General features: G+C 35.5%; 1 pseudogene; it reads left to right on the plus strand.

Moving 5' to 3' along the window:
* The window catches only part of LOC107686526 (myelin-associated glycoprotein-like), a 33,718-nt pseudogene that overhangs the window by 14,145 nt on the left and 571 nt on the right, over positions 1-19,002 (plus strand).

Genomic DNA, 19,002 nt, shown 5'->3' on the forward strand with positions numbered 1-19,002 from the left:
AAACTCACAGCCAATCAGCAGTAAGGGGCGTGTCTAGTAATGATAGGGAGAAGAGAGTGCTCAGTGAGTGCACAGGATGGATATTATCAGATGGACTAGATAGCGAGAGATGGCAGGTAAAAAAAGAGGAATATTTCGGAGGAACAAAACATTAAAAAAGCTACGATCAGGCAAGAGATAAGACTGCATAAATATAGGATCAGCTTTTCAGCGGCGGAGAGAAATAAAGGAGCGGAAGGGAATCGGATGCCGATGTTGCTTTGTTTCTTCTCGATAGGTGAGTTATGTAAATTTTGCAACACTTTTCTATGTTGGCTTTTGCTTGAATATGCTGCGGCCGGCAGGCATGGCAGATCCACCATCGTCGCTGCCAAGGTTGTGTACGTACGTGTGGGCGGAGTTATCAAAATAGGGGCGCTATGTGCTGTACATACTGGTTTTCTCACATTTTTTGGCCATATTCAGGTGCATTTGTAAGTAGGTTAGAATACTGAAAGAACATGCAGGTCTTTTCTCTGATTATATAAAGCACCATCAATTGTTGTTACCACCACACAGTGTGTTTGAGCAATCAGGTGTTATGTAGGAAATTTTTGTTCACCAAAAAAAAAATAATAATGGTTTGAACATCAAGAATCAGCCTATGAATCTAAACAAGTGTGAGAGTCAACAAACAAATAAACAGATTTAGATCTCTAAATCACTAAAACAGTAACAACAAAACATTAACAGAAATAACAACAAATAGTAAGAATTACAGAAAATAACAGGACAATTCAGCTTCAACTTTTAAATGCTTTCTGAAAAATGATAAAAAAAATTATAATAATAACATTTAAGTGGTAGCTGCCATAAAAAATTGCTCATTGTCTATTTGTCTGCCTTGTTGTCAGATTATATTTACACTGATACTCCGCCCACCATGGTCTGATTGAGCGGGACAAAGGAAACATGTCTGGTAACAGGATCAGTGATGTGGAGAGTACACACAGTCAATAGAGACTGAGAAATTATTTTACAAGAGCAAGTGAATGATTTCTATCACATCACATTAATTATAAAATACTTCCGCTTCATTTGAAACCATTTTGGGGTATGGGCATGTTTGTTTTGGTGCTTTCAAATTTTAGGCTTGTTCGAGATGCATCGGCGTTGCGCAGAACGATCGCTATGGCAGAAAGTCTGCCACAGACCATTCTAAATGCTAAACAATCTGTTCATATAATCGCTCTACACTCTTAAAAATAAAGGTGCTTCACGATGCCATAGAAGAACCTTTTTGTCTAAATGGTTCCATAAAGAACCTTTAACATCTGAAGAACCTTTCAGTTTCACAAAAGGATCTCTGTGGCGAAAGAAGGTTCTTCAGATTACAAAAAGGTAAGAAAGAGATGGTTCTTTAAAGAACCTTTGACTGAATAGTTCTTTGTGGAACCAAAAATGGTTCTTCTATGGCATCGCTTGAAGAACCTTTTGAAGCACCTTTATTTTTAAGAGTGTAAATACGTGCGTGTGTCCTAGAAAGTCTGTGCATATAATAACATGATTAAACAGTCTATATTTGTTGCTATACCGTAACAATCTAATTTTGACAGGTGTTGAGATCAGTACTATGAAGTTATAGCCTACAGTAAGTTACAAATACCTGAAGCAGCAGCATTTTGCTGTTTAAGTGCTGGTTTAATATAAATTATTTTAATGCACATTAAATGATGCGCACAAGACACGGTAATAAAAAGTACATTCGGGCCTTCCATTAACCCACCCCTAGCGCCACCCTGGAAGTGACTAAATTATCACAAGCATCACGCTCAGCCAGATACAGGGGGAAGGAAGCTCTCGGATATTTAGCACATCAGTCTTCTTCTGATGACCTCAGGCACCGTTTGAGGACACAACATTAAGTAAGTTACTCATTTACATTTTTTTAATCCCTTATTAAATATGTATTATTTAAATCCCTTATTAAATAACTAGTTTATTGCAAATGCCGCACTGCACGTGCTCAATAAACAGTGAGAAATGAAACTATGTTGTCATTCTAAAACAATACTTAGTGGTTACTGGGAACTGAAGAGCCGTAAATAATGACAACATTTATTCCCAGGCGCTGAACTTTGATGCAGAGATGGTTTTCTGGAGCTGTTTACTGTCACTCTTTCTCTGGCTCAGAGGTTAGTAAAATATAACTACATAAAATGGTTATGTATGACAGTTTTAAGTTGTACATAATCAGTGTTTAGTCTTTTCATGTAGTGAATTTTACACACATGCAAAAAAAATCTTTAATTCTCAGTTTTTTCTGCTCTTGGGCCATTGCAGTATTAACAATAAAGTATACTGAGTCATTCCTCACACAAATGAATTACAGTCTACTTTCTGACATCTATGGGGAGGAAACTATTAGATGAACCAAGATGAGTGTCTTGGAAAAGAATTTAGGCTCATACTAAAACAAAAGGAAATCCATTAAAAATGTTTAATTATGATGTAATGTCACTGGTATAACATTAAAATTGACATTTGTAACATATAAAATAATTGAATTGGTTACTAAATTGTTAAGAAAAAATATAAAATAATTTTGAGTCATTCTGCTTTCAGTGTCACCTACTGCTGTGGAATGGAGTGCTGAAATGCCAAAATCAGTGGTGGGTTTGTCTGGATCATGTGTGGTGATTCCCTGTACTTTCAGCTACCCTGCAAAGGGAAAAACATACACAGAATTTACAGGGATTTGGTACAAAGGACTTTATGAATTTACAGTATACCATACAGACACCTCAAAAATCAGTGACACATTCAAAGGTCGCACTAGTCTCACTGGTGATTTGCGCCAAAACAACTGTTCTTTGAAAATCAGCTCTCTGAGCAGCAGTGACACTGGACCATTCATATTCCGGATTGAGATTAAAGATCTGGACAATTTCAGCTATGTGCAGAATAAAACTTCTGTAACAGTGAAAGGTAAGAGAAATTTGTTCAATTAAAAGGTTTTAAGGTTACCTTCACTCAGGTTTCAAAAGGGTTTTATTTTTTCGCAGTGATGACACAGAAGAACCATGTTTTTTAGTTCCCCATGAATATGAAGCTTCTAAAACAGCCACTTTTTTCTTAGCGTGAAGAACATTTTAATCATCTAAAAAAAACATTTTCCACTACAAAGAACATTTTGTGTAATGAAAAGGTTTCATGCATGTTGGATTAAATCGTTTGTCAGCATGTTTTCTATAACTTAGCTTGTGCATCTGCAGTTTTTGAGTGAAAAATTCAGCCTTATTTGTGAATAATTTTGGCAATATTCACTCGAAAACAATACACCCAATTTACATTCATGCATTTGGCAGATGCTGTTATCCAAAGAGACTTACATTGCATTCAGTGCTATACATTTTTTCTTTTCTTTTCAGTTTATGCATTCCCTAGAAATCAAACCCACAACCTTGGTGTTGCTAGCGCCATGCTCTACTGTATGAACTAGGAAGGAACAATGAGGTCTATGATCAGTCCGTTCAAAAAAGAAATACAAAACCTATGCTTACTTTAAGAACACAATTTGATAAGATTAAATCCAAAATTTGGTAATAATATAGCATAATGAGTAATTTATAAATCTTTTTTTTTTTTTGGAAGCCCGTCATAACATTAGCTAGAATTTTCTGGAAGAAGAAAATCCTCTCCGGATCAAAATGACTGAATCACAACATGAGGGTTAATCACTATGATTTGTTGTGTAATATACAAATTAATATTTCAATTAATGTGTCAGGTATGAGAAGTGGTGGAAAAACTGTTGCATCAACAATTTGTGTGTCTTCACCAGAAACACCAGAGATTCCTACCGTCTCTGTGGAAGAGGAAATGACATCAGGGAAACCGGTGACTGCTACCTGTGCCGTGTCTCATTCCTGTCCATCAGACCTGCCTCGTGTCACCTGGAACCATGACGGCACACACTCGAGTCTATCACAGCCGCAAAATCCCGGTCAATTGAAGCTTACATCTTACACCCTGGCCTTCACCCCTTCTAGAGAAGACCATAATAAACATCTCAGCTGCTCTGCAGAGTTTGAAGGGAAGACAGTGACAGACTACAAAACACTCAAAGTTAAATGTAAGTCGACTATGTGAGTTTAAGACAAATAAATGATCAGATGCTAATTCACATCTTGTCTTGTTAGCTGTTAATAGTTTTAGGACTGTGGTTTGCAACCTTTTTGACTCAAAATCCCCCATTATCTTAATATATTAATATTAATAATGATATATTAATTTCAATACTTTTGAATGATCCTGTGGCCAAAATATGCAATGTCTGCAGAGACCCCCTGGTTGAAAACCACAGTCTTATGAAACGAAATGAATCCTTGGCACAGGGTTAGCCTGGTGAGACCATTGTTGAGGTAATAAATAGCGTTTTATCAACATTTTGTCTCAATCAGATCCTCCATATGATGTAAAAGTGGTCTCTAAACCCTCAGTGAAAGAGAATGACTCTGTTGAACTGACCTGCTCCAGTGACAGCAACCCTCCTGCAAACAGCTACCACTGGTTCAGCTCAAATGGGATGTTGTTAGGAAACAAACATACTCACAAACTGGAGAGAGTATCTCGGCATACTGAGGCCATTTCCTGTACAGCCATTAACACACTGGGAAAAAACAGTTCTGGTCCACAGAAAATTCATGTGCTGTGTAAGTAGAGTTTTTTGTATGACTGGCCCTTTATTGTTTGGAGAAAGTATTTTAAGTATTTGAAGTATTTTAACCTTTAAAAATAAAAGTTCTTCATTGTCATTTATGGTTCCATGAAGAACCTTTAACATCATTGGACACTTTCCATTGGACATAAGGTTCTTTAAAGTGGAAAAGTTTCTTTAGATAAATGTTCTTAACACTAAGAGAAAAGTGGTTCTATTAAGAACTGTTCACTAAACGGTTCTTTTTGGAATTCAAGTGTTCTTCTAGGGTGTGTCGAGTGTAGCAGCATAAATGTTCCTTGTATGACTACATTATTCAATGGTATCAGACGACAAACTTCTACGTACTAACTTAAATTGCTTTTAGTAAAAACATATATTAAATTAACTGAATGTTTGACATTGTATCAAAATTTTATGTCAATCAGATCCTCCATATAATGTAAACGTGCTCACTAAACCCTCAGTGAAGGAGAATGACTCTGTTGAACTGACCTGCTCTAGTAACAGCAACCCTCCTGCAAACAGCTACCAGTGGTTCAGCTCAACTGGAACAACATTAGCAAAGAGCCCCATTTACAAACTGGAGAGAGTATCTCGACATACTGAGGCCATTTCCTGTACAGTCATTAACACAGAGGGAAAAAACAGTTCTGGTTCACAGAAACTTAATATACTGTGTAAGTATGAGTGAAAGGCCTCGGTTCAACCATTTCAATTGGTACTGTTAGTGAAAGAAGATCATTATGATTTATGATAGCTAATACTCCTATCTATCTATCTATCTAGATCCTCCTGAAATTAAAAGTGAATCTTCTTGCCAGACTATGATTTTGACAGTCTGTGCCTGTATTGTGGACTCCAACCCTCCCAGTGAAGTCAAGTGGTTTGGTCCAGATTCCTTGAAAACCTTCTCCAGCACCAGCATTAAACAAAATTAGTCTCTTACCATATTCACCCTACAGGGTTGGCTGGGTTTCCCTGAGACTGTCCAGTGCTTTGCCAATAACATTCTGGGAAATTCTTCCATAATTTTAGAAGCTCCTCAAAATGGTGAGACTTCATATTCAGTCTTTTTTTTAAACACTCTATCATTGTTTTATTGCAAAAATAATTAATTTAAATATTTGTTTGCTTCTTTTCACAGGCATAATAAAATACATTGCTGGTGCATCAGCTGTTGTAGTTGGTTTAGTCTGCATTTTAGTGTATGTTGTTAGAAAACGCTGGTAAGGATCTCTCTCTCTCTCGTAAGCTACACATTACTCACTCAATCAGTTTGTCTTGGTATTCCTTCTTGTTTCTCCTTTGTTTCCTGACAACTTTAAAATCCCTCTTCTTTTCAGTGGGAACAAAGCTAAACAACAACTTGTAACTTGGAAGAATGAACAGACTGAAATGAAGACAACCCCAAACAAGTCTGAGTTAGAAAAGTATATACAGTATAAACTTATATACAGTACCAGTCCAAATTTTTACAATCATTAATATTGTTTAGGTTTTTTTTTTTTTTAAGTCTCTTTTAAAATCAATGTTTTCTATCTGAATACATTTTGAAATGTAATTTATTCCTGTGATGGCATCATTACTCCAGTCTTCAGTGTCACATGATCTTTCAGAAATCATTCTAATATGCTGACTTGCATATTAGATTATTTATTTATTTATTTATTTTACTTTATTATATATATTTTTAATATTTCTGTTTAAACTATGATACACTACCATTCAAAAGTTTGGGATAACTTTTTTTTTTAGAGAGAAATTAATACTTTTTCAGCAAGGATGCATTAAACATACCAAATGTTACAAAAGATTTCAAATGAATGCTATTATTTTAAACGGTCTATTCATCAAAGAATCCTGAAAATAATGTATCACAGTTTCCACAAAAATAGTTTTCAACATTGATAATAATAAGAAATGATTCTTGAACAGCAAATCAGCATATTAGAATGATTTCTGAAGGATCATGAGACACTGAAGACTGGAGTAATGATGCTGAAAATTCAGCTTTGCATTACATGAATAAATTAAATTTCAAAATATATTAAAATAGAAAATTGTAATTGAAACTGTACTTTAAATTGTAATAATATTTCAGAATATTACTCTTTTTGCTGTATTGTTTTGCTTTGGTGAAAAAGGCTCATATCATAAAACAGGACATCTTAATGATTCCAAACTTTTGACTGTAGTGTATAATATAATTTTTGATACATAACTACATATCAGAACATTTACTAATGATTTTTATCTATCATTTTATGAAAAGCAGAAAAGAGAAAGGCAGTGATGCAGATATTTACATAAACTGCCTGAAAGGTAGAGTTTATGACAACTTGGGGGTGAGTACAACTTTGTATCGGTGACAAAACTTTTTACTTTCACAGCTATTAGTAACGCAGAAGTCTGTTTCTGAGCAGCGCATCAGTTCTTTAGACATTTATTGACAAGTTCTTGGAGGTGTTGATTTTCAGTGTGACTTTAATGTGTTGTTTGTGTTATGCATGTAAAAGAATTGCTTGATGGAACCTGGTTGCACTTTATTTTACAAGCTGGGGCGGTCTCTTCATTAGGGAGATAGGGCAATGCACCACCAAAGTGCGAAAGCGACTTTGTGCACCAAAGTGCGATCTCTATGAGTTCCGGGAGGGCTGTGGTGGTCAGTGGTGTTTATGAAGACTCCCAAACACAGACACGAACACTCACTCTGACGGATGAACAGTTCACTGGTGATGCCGCCTTCAGATCGCCACATTATATATCTATATACAGTCAGGTTATGGCGACTGGTCTGTTGGCATCTCCGTGTAGTCCTGTTTGGTATTGCAGCTTGACTTGTAGTTATTATATATGTATAGAAAATGCTCTAAACAAATGTAACATTTATTTTGTTTTTTGATTGAACTTAGTAAAACAATTATCTTTATTAAAAATGTTTCAAGGCTTAATACTTTTCCTTTTGTTATACTGGGAAAAATCATACCGTGATGTATGCTAAAATGTATGCGTAACCTAAGAAAGTACTGCATAATATAGAGTAATTGCATGGGCTAGGGTTAGGTTTAGGGATAGGTTCAGGGTTAGTATTTAGTTATTACCCAGTTATTGTAAATACTAAAGCAAGTACATAATATGTACGTGCGGAACAGGACTGTCAAAAAAAAGTGCTACCTGGAACCATCGCACTTCAGCTAGCTGTTAAAACTGATAACAACACACCGAAGACTCATGCATGCAGATATTAATGTGCAAAACTGTGACTAAAAAACAACACTGCGTGTGCCTTAACATTTATAATTAAAAGAGAATACTTCATCAATAGAATCTACATTGTTTGAGATGTCTCTAACATATTTTGTTTTTTTTAAGTAGTGTGATGAGACCATTCTGATCTGACAACGTCCTGGAAGATGAAGCAACCTACGCAAACGTGAAGAAAAGAACACGTGCAGTCCAACAAGAAATGACAGATCAAAGAGGAAAATAAATGTTTGTTGACTTAGATCTTATTATGCACTGAAATTGTTCAAATTGTAAATATGACTTTAATGACTAAAATTATCTTTAAAAGGTCTGAGGACCTTTGTAAATGTAAATATTACATTAAATTAATTGTTTACCCAAAAATAGAAATTTGGTGAACATTTACTCACCCTCAGGCCATCCAAGATGTAGATGAGTTTATGTTTTTATCAGAACAGATGTGGAGAAATGTAGCATTACATCACTTGCTCACCAATGGATGCTCTGCAGTGAATGGGTGCCGTCAGAATGAGACTCCAAACAGCTGATAAAAACAATGAAATAATCCACAAGTAATCCACACCACTCCAGTCCAGTAATTAATGTCTTGTGAGGTGAAAAGCTGTTTGCAAGATTTTTTTTTTTTTGGTAAGAATGTAATTTTTGGGTGAATTAATGTACGTAAATTCATGTTATGTGGTTTTGGTTAGCTTGGGTGTGGGGGAAAATAAAACACAATGTTAAACCAACACCCCCTGGCAATGTAATCTGCATCACGCTTGTTAAAGACTTGCTGTTATGTTCAATTATATGCAATCTTCTATGCAATAGTTCAATGTAATCCAATATTATAAGGCAGTTTCAAGTGTATCCTGGGCACTAGTATGCTTGTGAAATGAGTTTAACAGCAGTTAGCACACATGGTATCATGTTCGTCAATTCTGCACCAGCTGGCACAGACTTTTGAAAATGTCATGCAGTTCCCAATAAACATTTCTGGTTTCAAATAAATAAGCAGTTTCATTTCCTATTCTTTTTGTATATATTTCTATAAAAAAATTTTAAAAAAAACTTTCCATCTTAACTAGCACAATCACACTGTATAATGGTCTTTAATAGAGCTGGACAGTAATTCAATATCAATATGTATCGCAATATTTTTTTTTTCAATAACGGTGATATGATTTTTAAACACATTTCCGATATTTCGATATACATTACCAGTGTTTCCCATACATTGATTTATTTGTGGCGTTTGACTAAATAAACATGAGCACTGCACATTTCAAAATCAAAACGAGGCGCGGGTGTTTTATATGAATGCATCTCTGAAGGTAACCTTCTTCAGAAAAGTTTCAATGTCATTTTTATTTTATCTGATAAAGTAGCATTCATGAGTGGAGCTGCTTTGAATACAGCCATTATTGGGGAAACTGCTGTTTCTGCCACTCTCAAAGCGCCTCCTGCTGGCAGACAATCAGTTTGCATTTTCAATAATAAGCCCGTCTCCAGCAACACGTTTTTGTTGTTGCTCAATTTTTTATTTTTTTCTGCAGCAACTCGGAGCACTTTTCATACTCTTTATACTGGCTGAAGCACATTTGTTTCAATCTATAAGAATAATCAGCCTACAATACCAGTCAAAGATTTTTTGACAGTAAGATTTTTATTGTTTTTTTAAAAGAAGTCTCTTCTGCTCACAAAGCTTGCATTTATTCGATCCAAAGTACAGCAAAAACTGTACAATTTTGAAATATTTTTACTATTTAAAATGACTGCTTTCTATTTGAATATATTTTCAAATGTAATTAATTGCTGTGATCAAAGCTGAATTTTCAGCATCATTACTCCAGTCTTCAGTGTCACATGATCCTTCAGAAATCATTTTAATATGCTGATTTGCTGATTATCAATATTTAAAACAGTTAAGTACATTTTTTTCAGGATTCTTTGATGAAAGATACAAAGACCAGCATTTATCTGAAATAAACAGTTTTTTGTAACATTGTAACATTATACACTATACCATTCATTCAAGAAATATATTGTGATATACATTTTGGCCATATTGTTCAGCCCTAGTCTTGACTTTAACGGTCATTTTTGACCTAAAGAAAGGCTAAAATTTCTTAAAGTATTTTGTCTGTGTATTTATTGTTGTTTTCAGAAGCTTGCAGGCACAGTATAAGGCTTTGAGTTGCCTTATACTGTGCCTGCAAGCTTCTGAAAACAGATATTTTCTCCAGAAATTAAAGTGAAAGCATAAAAGTTCATTATACATTGTCTCCAGTCAACTGAGGCCAATTCAGTTTCATGATTTAATTCTGTGACTAAATCAGCACTCCAAAGTTCCAAATTGTGTAATATTAGCATGAATCATAATTTCCTGAGCCTTCCTTGTAATTATTAAAACTAATAAAAGTAAAAAAAAAAAAACATATCTATGCAAACTGAATGAAAACTGACTAAATAACATTCTGCAAGATTGCATTGTTCGAACTATCAACACATTTATATTTTCAGAAAGTACAGAAAGTCAGAAATATTGTTTTACAAAACTGTCACTGGGGCAGTATCTTTTCAAAAACTATATGTACTTTTAAAGTACTAATATGTACCATTGCAATAAATTAGCCAAGAACAATACATATTTATAAAAACTGTATATATATATATATTTTTTTTTTCTTCTGCTTCATCTTCTTAATCAGGAGATTGCTGGCTCCCTGATCCCCCAGGGAAATCAGGAAATGGCCTGATATTAACTTAAAATGGGTGTTCTGATTGGTATATTTAAATTCTCTGCAAATATGGTGTAAATGATTCTCTTGACTTTTTTACTCAAGTGCATATACTCAAGTAACACAGTACGCAGTATGCAGTCTGCAGTATGGGATTGGCTGATGGACGGTCAGATGCAAAACTGGAAACCGTCCCACCCAGTCAAAGGCTGCCTTGGTCATTTGGCACTTCATCAGTGTATTGTTAGAGGAAGGGTTTTTAGTGTTACTTGAGTATTATGCACTCGAGTAAAAAAGTCAAAATAGTATTTTACAGTGCACCATATATGCAGAGAATTTAAATATTAAATAGATATTTAATAATAAATAAACTGAATTAAAAGAATAAAAAAACTCAAAATACATTTCAGTAAAAATGCTAAATCTTGGTATGTATTTGATCGTGGTATAATTAGAGGCGTCATGCCCATTCAAACCGAGGGGGCACTATGGAAGGCCCAAAGGACCAAAAACATGTGAATTTTAACGTCAACAACACGTTAAATACACGTATTTCACGCGTTAAATACATGATGTTTGCGCATGAAAAATCAGTGCGTTAAATACGCTTATTCAACATGTATATAATGTGTTAAATGCGCGTGAAATATGCGCTAAAAACAGTTTGAACGGGTCAGTGTCATTGGCTCCTGAATACTTGGGTCAAACCATTTCTGTGAGCTAAGGAAGGGTGTACCATTCATAGACTAGGCTGCCACCATTTACCATGCAACAGATCAGCTTATTCAGCCTATTTATTTTGTCCCTTTTTTGTCTTTTTTGTATAGCCTATAGAAATAATATATTTAAATTGCAGTTTTATGAAAAATTTGATAAAAATTAAATTGCCTCGTTTTTCTCCACTCATGCCTTTTTATAAATAAACACATTAGTGAACATTCTAGCTTTAACAGTGATCAAACTTAAGTTAGCATCAAATCATTATCATTTGTGTGGGGAAATCAGTTACAGTGGAGGTAAGCAAGCAATGCAGGTTTAAGATACAGACCATTGTAGTCAATATCTGTCATTGGAAAACAACATGAGCTTTTATTGTGCTTACATTTACAGCTATATCCAGCAGGTTACACTTATTACTTTATAATTCTTATATAGTCTTTATACAAGAATTTCAGGAATAGAATGAGAGCTTGTACTTAGGTCAAGACAGGTATAAGAACTTGATTTGGCTTTCCTGACAGCAGAAGTATTCCACTGTACTAAAGTCCTAGGCCCCCCTGAAAATTGGTATTAAAGCAATTTATCTGTGAAATGATGAGGTCATTTGTTAAAGCACTTCATAACATTTAAGTAAACAAATAAACATAAAAATACTAAGTAGCTCTGTTTTTCAGAACCACACACATATAGTTTATACAGTATCTGCAAGTAATCTGGATTGCTACTGAGAAGCCTACTGTACACTTCGTAACAGCTAGAATTACATTTATGGCTGCTTTTGTGACAGTTTATATGCTGGTTTAGCAATGTGACAGACTTGATTGGCTTACTGAAAATATTAAAAGGCTAGGACAGAAGACTAATTGTACTGCAATCTGCTCATTGACCTATACCATGAAGGTAGCTGAACAAACTCAGGGTTACAGGAATAGTTTTGATTTGACAAAACCAAACCAATGCAATCAGGCTTTGTTGATGCCATGAAGCAGCTCATGAACTTTCTCTGTCAACTTTGACCTTAAAGCTATTAACCAAACCCCTGCAAGAACTCAGTGTTATTGGCAGCAGATCAAGAGAAAATATAATTCAAACCCCTGCAACTACTCAGTGTTGGCTTTGTTGACCTGCCAGGGGACCTGTAGCGGGTTTTAAACCTAACCAGCAGTTTACTCAAATGAGACTGCGCTATTAATGCTAACTAATTTTTTTCAGTTCCCCACTTACTTTACCTTCCTCAAGCACTGACAGAACACAGACTCTGACTGAGCCAGGCCAGTTGACATCCAAGCTTGTGATCATACATTCATACAAATCATCTGCATGATGAATTGTACAGTAGGTCAGTGTGTTAACATATTCATTACTATTTTAAATCAGAATTTATGTCACTGAAAGCTCACATGTACAATAGACCTACAGTACAACATACTTTCTATTCACAAAACCAGCCTCATGTTGTTTTAGAGCTGTGAATGATTGCAACGTGTGTGCAGTCTATTGTTCTCATGACTTTATAGGGCAGGGGTGTCAAACTCAGTTCCTGGAGGGCCACTGTCCTGAAGAGTTTGATTAGCTGGATCAGGTGTCTTGGAGCTGGTCTAAAATTATATTTTAACTTTATAACCATTTTTGCTTACCCCCATTGTAACTGATTTCTCCACGAAAATGTCAATGCTTTGATGCTAACTTTGATGCTAAACACTAATGTGTTTATTTTCAAAAAGGAATAAGTGTCGAAAAATCAGGCAATTTTATTTTTATCTAATTTTTCATAAAACTGCAATTTTAATATATTATTTCTATAGGCTTTACAAAAAAGACAAAAAAGGACTACATAAACAGGCTAAATAAGCTGATCTATTGCATGGTAAATGGTGGTAGCCTAGTCCAGTGTTTCCCAACCGGGGTCTGTCAAGAGCAGGGGTGCCGTGTAAAAAATCCTTTTTTAATATTTTTAAATTGCTAAAATTTTCAAAAGAGCATCTATTATATAGGACCCGTTCAAACTAATTTTTAATGCGTATTTCACTCGTATTTAACGCGTATTTGACACGTATTTAACACGTTATATACATGTTGAATACGTGTATTTAACGCACTGATTTTTCGCGCGCAAACAACATGTATTTAACACGTGAAATACGCATATTTAACGTGTTGTTGACATGTTAAAATTCACATGTTTTTGGCGCTTGTGGCCTTCTATAGTGCCCCCTCGGTTTGAATGGGCATGACGCCTCTGATTATATCATGATCAAACACATACCAAGATTTTGCTTTTTTACTGAAATGTATTTTGAGTTTTTTTTTTATTATTTTAATTCAGTTTATTTACGATTTAATATCTTTTTAATAATTAAATTATCTGCATTTATGGTACACTGTAAAATACCATTTTGACTTTTTTACTCAAGTGCATATACTCAAGTAACACTAAAAACACTTCCTCTAACAATACACTGATGAAGTGCCAAATGACCAAGGCAGCCTTTGACTGGGTGGTACGGTTTCCTGTTTTGCATCTGACCGTTCATCAGCCAATCCCATACTGCAGACTGCATACTGCGTACTGTGTTACTTGAGTATATGCACTCGAGTAAAAAATTAAAAAGAGTCATTTACAGTGCACCATATATGCAGATAATTTAAATATACCAACCAGAACACCCATTTTAAGTTAATATCAGGCCATTTCCTGATTTCCCTGGGGGACCAAAAAATACACAATGCACAATATTAGAGCCAGCAATCTCCTGTTTAAGAAGGCCCTTTTGGCCTTCCATAGGGCACGTGCCCCCTCAGATTTTTGAGCCAAGTGGATTTTGAATGCAGCTTCGAAAATTAAAAAAAATAACAGAATAATATTTTTTATATATATTTGATATTGTGATATTTGTTATTAGAATGTTCAGTTCGGCACATCACCAGATTCTAAATTCAAATCTGCGCTCGCGCTTTGGCTGGCGCTGAGCCAGAGACAGATGCGTTTTTGCAGTGCTGTGCATTATATCCAATCACACACGATTCTGTTGAGCTTATGAATTCAATGGCTAATCAGAGACGTTCAGATGAGTCATCGCCGAAACACCAGTGTTTTGTTCAGTGCACGCGCTCACCGACTAAATTCTGCTCTCTGGCGAATTCTCTCATCAGAAAAAAAAACAAAGTGCAGATGTGCGTACGATGTAAGCAAGATATTCATTTCAAAGTGTAAACAGCTTCATTATAATGGGAGTTCTGAGAGTGCTTGAACTCTGGCTAGACTGAAGTCAATGATAATGTTCTTTGATAATGTAAATGATCTTTGCTCTCTTTCTGTAGAATGAAAGTGTTATAATTAGTAACTTACGATGTATTTATTAAATTCACATTAAAAGACAAAGTCAGTCATATTAAAAAATGTTATGACATGCCACCCATATCTGGCAGGCCTACTTATGTAAAAAAGTTTACACTAACATTTGGCTACTTAATACCCTGGTTATAATTGCAAAATCCTTTAAGGAAATAAAATCAGCTTTTTTTCCCCCAATCACTGTGGAAAGAAATCACATTTAGCCTAATGTTAACCATCATTATTTCCAAAGACATCAAAAGCAGAAGATACTTACAAGAGAACATTCTTATATAACACTTTGTGGATTGTGACAGATCTGCGATAGCAAAATCTCCCTAAACTAACCTTTTGTCACATTTCCACTTCAAATTGTCAAACTAGTATGAGAATAAATTAATGAGAGCCATCTAGTGACCGATTGCACTAATTAATCAAGTCCATTTTAAAAAGGCCTAACCATGTTTTTAATCATTTTTCAATCATTAAATTAATTAAAGGATTTAAATGTTTTTAGGGTAATAAAGAACAATAAAGGGATCTGTGTTTTTCTGTCAATATGGGGTGCTGTGTGTACATTAATGAGGAAATAAAATTAACTTAAATGATTTTAGCAAATGGCTGCAATATAACAAAGAGTGAAAAATTTAAGGGGGTCTGTACTTTCCGTACCCACTGTATATATATATATATATATATCTTTTTGTAATCAAATTATAATGAAGGTAATATTTTTAATAAAGATTTTTATAATAATGAAAGCAATATTTTTATTTAAAAATATGCACACAATCTCTTTTATTTGTATGCCTAATATGCAGCAAAAAAGTTGTGTTGTATGCACTTGATATTACTTTTTGCTGTTTAACATTTCTGTCATAAAACAGTTGTCAAATATTAAATGTTTAACTACTTCTCATCTTGCACTGTTTCATTGTTAAAAACAACTGTGCTGCACAAGCGCTGAAAAGTGAAGCCAAAACGTTTCGATTGCCCCAGGTGGCTGGACCCAGTATAGGTCATAAACCCCAACCTCTTCATGTAATCTAATGGGACGTGAGACAAACTAAATAGTCAAATTACACTTAAAATTATTTTTTTTCCAAAGATGGTTTCCGTCATTTTAGGTAGTTCTTATCATGCTGTCATGTAAGAGTTATTCTTTCTAATAAGTTTTATTTTAATCAGTTATTTGATGCTATAAAAACGGGTTGTGGTGTCATGATTGTGATCTTGCAATTGGGTCTGCAGGAGTTTGGGCAGGACTTTGATACCGCGGCTCCACCTCACGATCTACTGCGCAGACTCGGGCTCCAAATTACGTCATTTTCGCAAGATGAGCGCGGCCATACTGAGGCCCTGTCCCAAATTGCACACTTCATGTGCACTTGCGGTCTTGCAGACATAATGGCCGCCGCGTGCGCTTGTCTGTTAAGTCCACGAGACTGTAGAGTGTCCCATTCCTCATTTTAGCTTTCAGAATGGTGCTCGCGAGCCCCTTTGCGGCCACTATGCACCCTCGATCCGCACTTCTGCCGAGCCCGCACTGAGGTGAGCTCCGCAGCAAACTTCTACCCGACAGTCAAAGCGGCATTACTTCATGAAAGTGTGGACTCAGAGGAAGACTGCGAGGGTTTAGGGTGCGATTTGGGACAGGGCCTGATAATGTTTTGGCTTCACTTTTTATAGTGGAAGGAATATATTGCACTTGCACCCATCTGTTCTGAAAACGAGGTGTGTTCAGGCGCATTGTTGGCGCGTTGCTATTTTGAGGCAACTGAAAATGATTGCGCCATTGACCAACTAAAACCTGGTCTAAAGTCAATGGCGCAGTATTTTTTATTAAATTTTTTATAGTTAGTAATATGCGCCTATAAGCAGGTGCACAACACGCGTACACTCTGCTTATTACACACACAGGGACGCGCAGCATCACACAAATGTGCCAAATATTAAAAATGAAAGGATTACAATGTAAGAGATTATTTTTGTGCCCTGTAGATGGTCTGCTCGTGTGTGAGGTTAAAGCCATTTCCTCTATGGAGAACCGCCATGTAAATAGTGAATCCGCATGGTGCAAGCGCAACTGGCTTTTAAAGGGAATGGGAGATGAGACTCTTATTGGTTTATTGCACGTTACGCTCAAAACACAAATAGGGCCTGAGAAGGTTTTGGCTTCACTTATTTTAGTAGAAGGAAGTGGAGACGCGTCGTCCATCTTTTTTTACAGTCTATTGTTAAAAACTGAAGCGTCAATGGAAAACTCGATGTCTGTGGTGGTTACAGCCCTGCATTTAAAGGGATATTTCACCCAAAAATGAAAATTACCCCATAATTTACTCACTCTCAAGCCATCCTAGGTTTTGTAGGCTATGACTTCTTCTTTTAGACTAATTCAATCGGAGTTTGACGTTTGATATCATTGTTTAATCACATTGGAATCGAAACTGTGAATCGAAAAGAATCAGAATCGATAAGCAGAATTGTAATCGGAATTGATAAAATTCAAACGATACCCAACCCTATTAGGGACCAGGGCCACTGCTGGCCAAATGGGTGCCCTAAGCAGAATTGTATTGTTGTGCCCCCTCCGTCAAATATTATGGAAGTAAAAAAAACAAAAAAAACACCTACTATAGGGGTCAAAATAGAACTTTAATAAAATATAAAAGTAAATTAATTCATTAATTGTAATTAAATTATATTATTTACAAATTACAATTGTAGTTCTAGACAGTTACCTATGGCTATGATTTTATTAATACAGTTGTCTGATTGATTTTATAGTCTCAAGCATTCAGAAATCACGCAAAAGAAAATTAAGCCGTTTTACGCACACAGTTTCATTATCAATACTAATATGAGCTTGCATGATTGCTGAATCTTTGCTCGCCAAGATAAGATGACTTAAATTATATTTTGGATGTTTCTTCATAAGCAGAATAAATTTGTGTTCTTTGTCACAGGAAAGGCTCATACTTAAAACTGGGTAAACCAGTGGCCAGGTGAAGTGTACAGCACACCCGGTGAAAACATCACCATGCACTGCCAGACTCATGGAGACATTCAGGAGGCCAAATGTTTAGTACACTGGTACATCACAACTTGATGCAATCAAACAGCAATCGTTACATTCATTTCACAAGAAAATGTTTTCTGTTAAGTTGTACCAGTGATGACAGAAATGATTGTTTTCCAACATAAAATGCACTTGCAAACCACCGTCGTTTGAGGTTTGATATTAATACTGAAACCCGTGGTCCTACTTCATATGGCATAATCGCTGAAAGGAGTCGATTGTGGTTTAGTCACCAACAGATTTGTTAAACTTCAATTAGAAGCTATCAGTGTCTTTGGAAAAAAAAAAACATTTGTTGACATACAGTAGGCGTTAACGGCATACAACATTAATATCAATGGAAATGGGCATAGAGAATATTCTTCATTTTTTTGATGTCTCATTTTTTTCATCAGTTGTGGGATGTTGAATATTATGTTCTATTATATTATAGATATCATTATTATTATACTTGTTATCAACCTCATCCAACACTATGTGGGTACAAATTTACAATTTATAATTTGTGGTTAAACAAAATGAAAGTGTGATACAAGTGTATTTAATTGAATGCATAATGGAATAGTTCACCCAAACATGAAAATTAGCTGAAGATTTACTCACCCTTTGGCCATCCAGGGTTTGTTTCTTCAATTTAGCATTACTACATCGCTTGCTCTCCAATGGATCCTCTGCAGTGAATGGGTGCCGTCAGAATGAGAGTCCAAACAGCTCTACACACAGTGTTGGGGAAGGGAAAAAGAGTAACTTGCGTTACTTATTTGAAAAAGTAACTCAGATATTCTCTTGTAAATTAAAAAGTAATGCGTTACTTTACTAGTTACTTGAAAAAAGTAATCTGATTACGTAACTTGTGTTACTTGTAATGCGTTACCCCCAACACTGTCTACACAGTTCTAAACAAACATGTCGGTGGATTTTGATGTGAGGACTTTGTCCCTGGAGGATGCGTTACTATGAATTATGTACTTTTTTGGCCAGAAGTAAGGGTTTAAATTTAAAACAGCTTAATGATGAATTTGTTTTTCTTACAAAAACATCGCTTAAACCTTCTCCTAAAGAGAGAAAGGGCAAAAGCGACTCACCACATGAGGGAGACATTGACCTTTATGGCCACAGCGGTTTCAGCTCCAGGGCCTTCAGATCAGGTAAAGAGAGAGAGAGAGAGAGAGAGAGAGAG

The sequence above is a fragment of the Sinocyclocheilus anshuiensis genome, unplaced genomic scaffold, assembly GCF_001515605.1.
Source record: "Sinocyclocheilus anshuiensis isolate Anshui unplaced genomic scaffold, SAMN03320099.WGS_v1.1 scaffold1146, whole genome shotgun sequence".
Classification (NCBI taxonomy): domain Eukaryota; kingdom Metazoa; phylum Chordata; class Actinopteri; order Cypriniformes; family Cyprinidae; genus Sinocyclocheilus; species Sinocyclocheilus anshuiensis.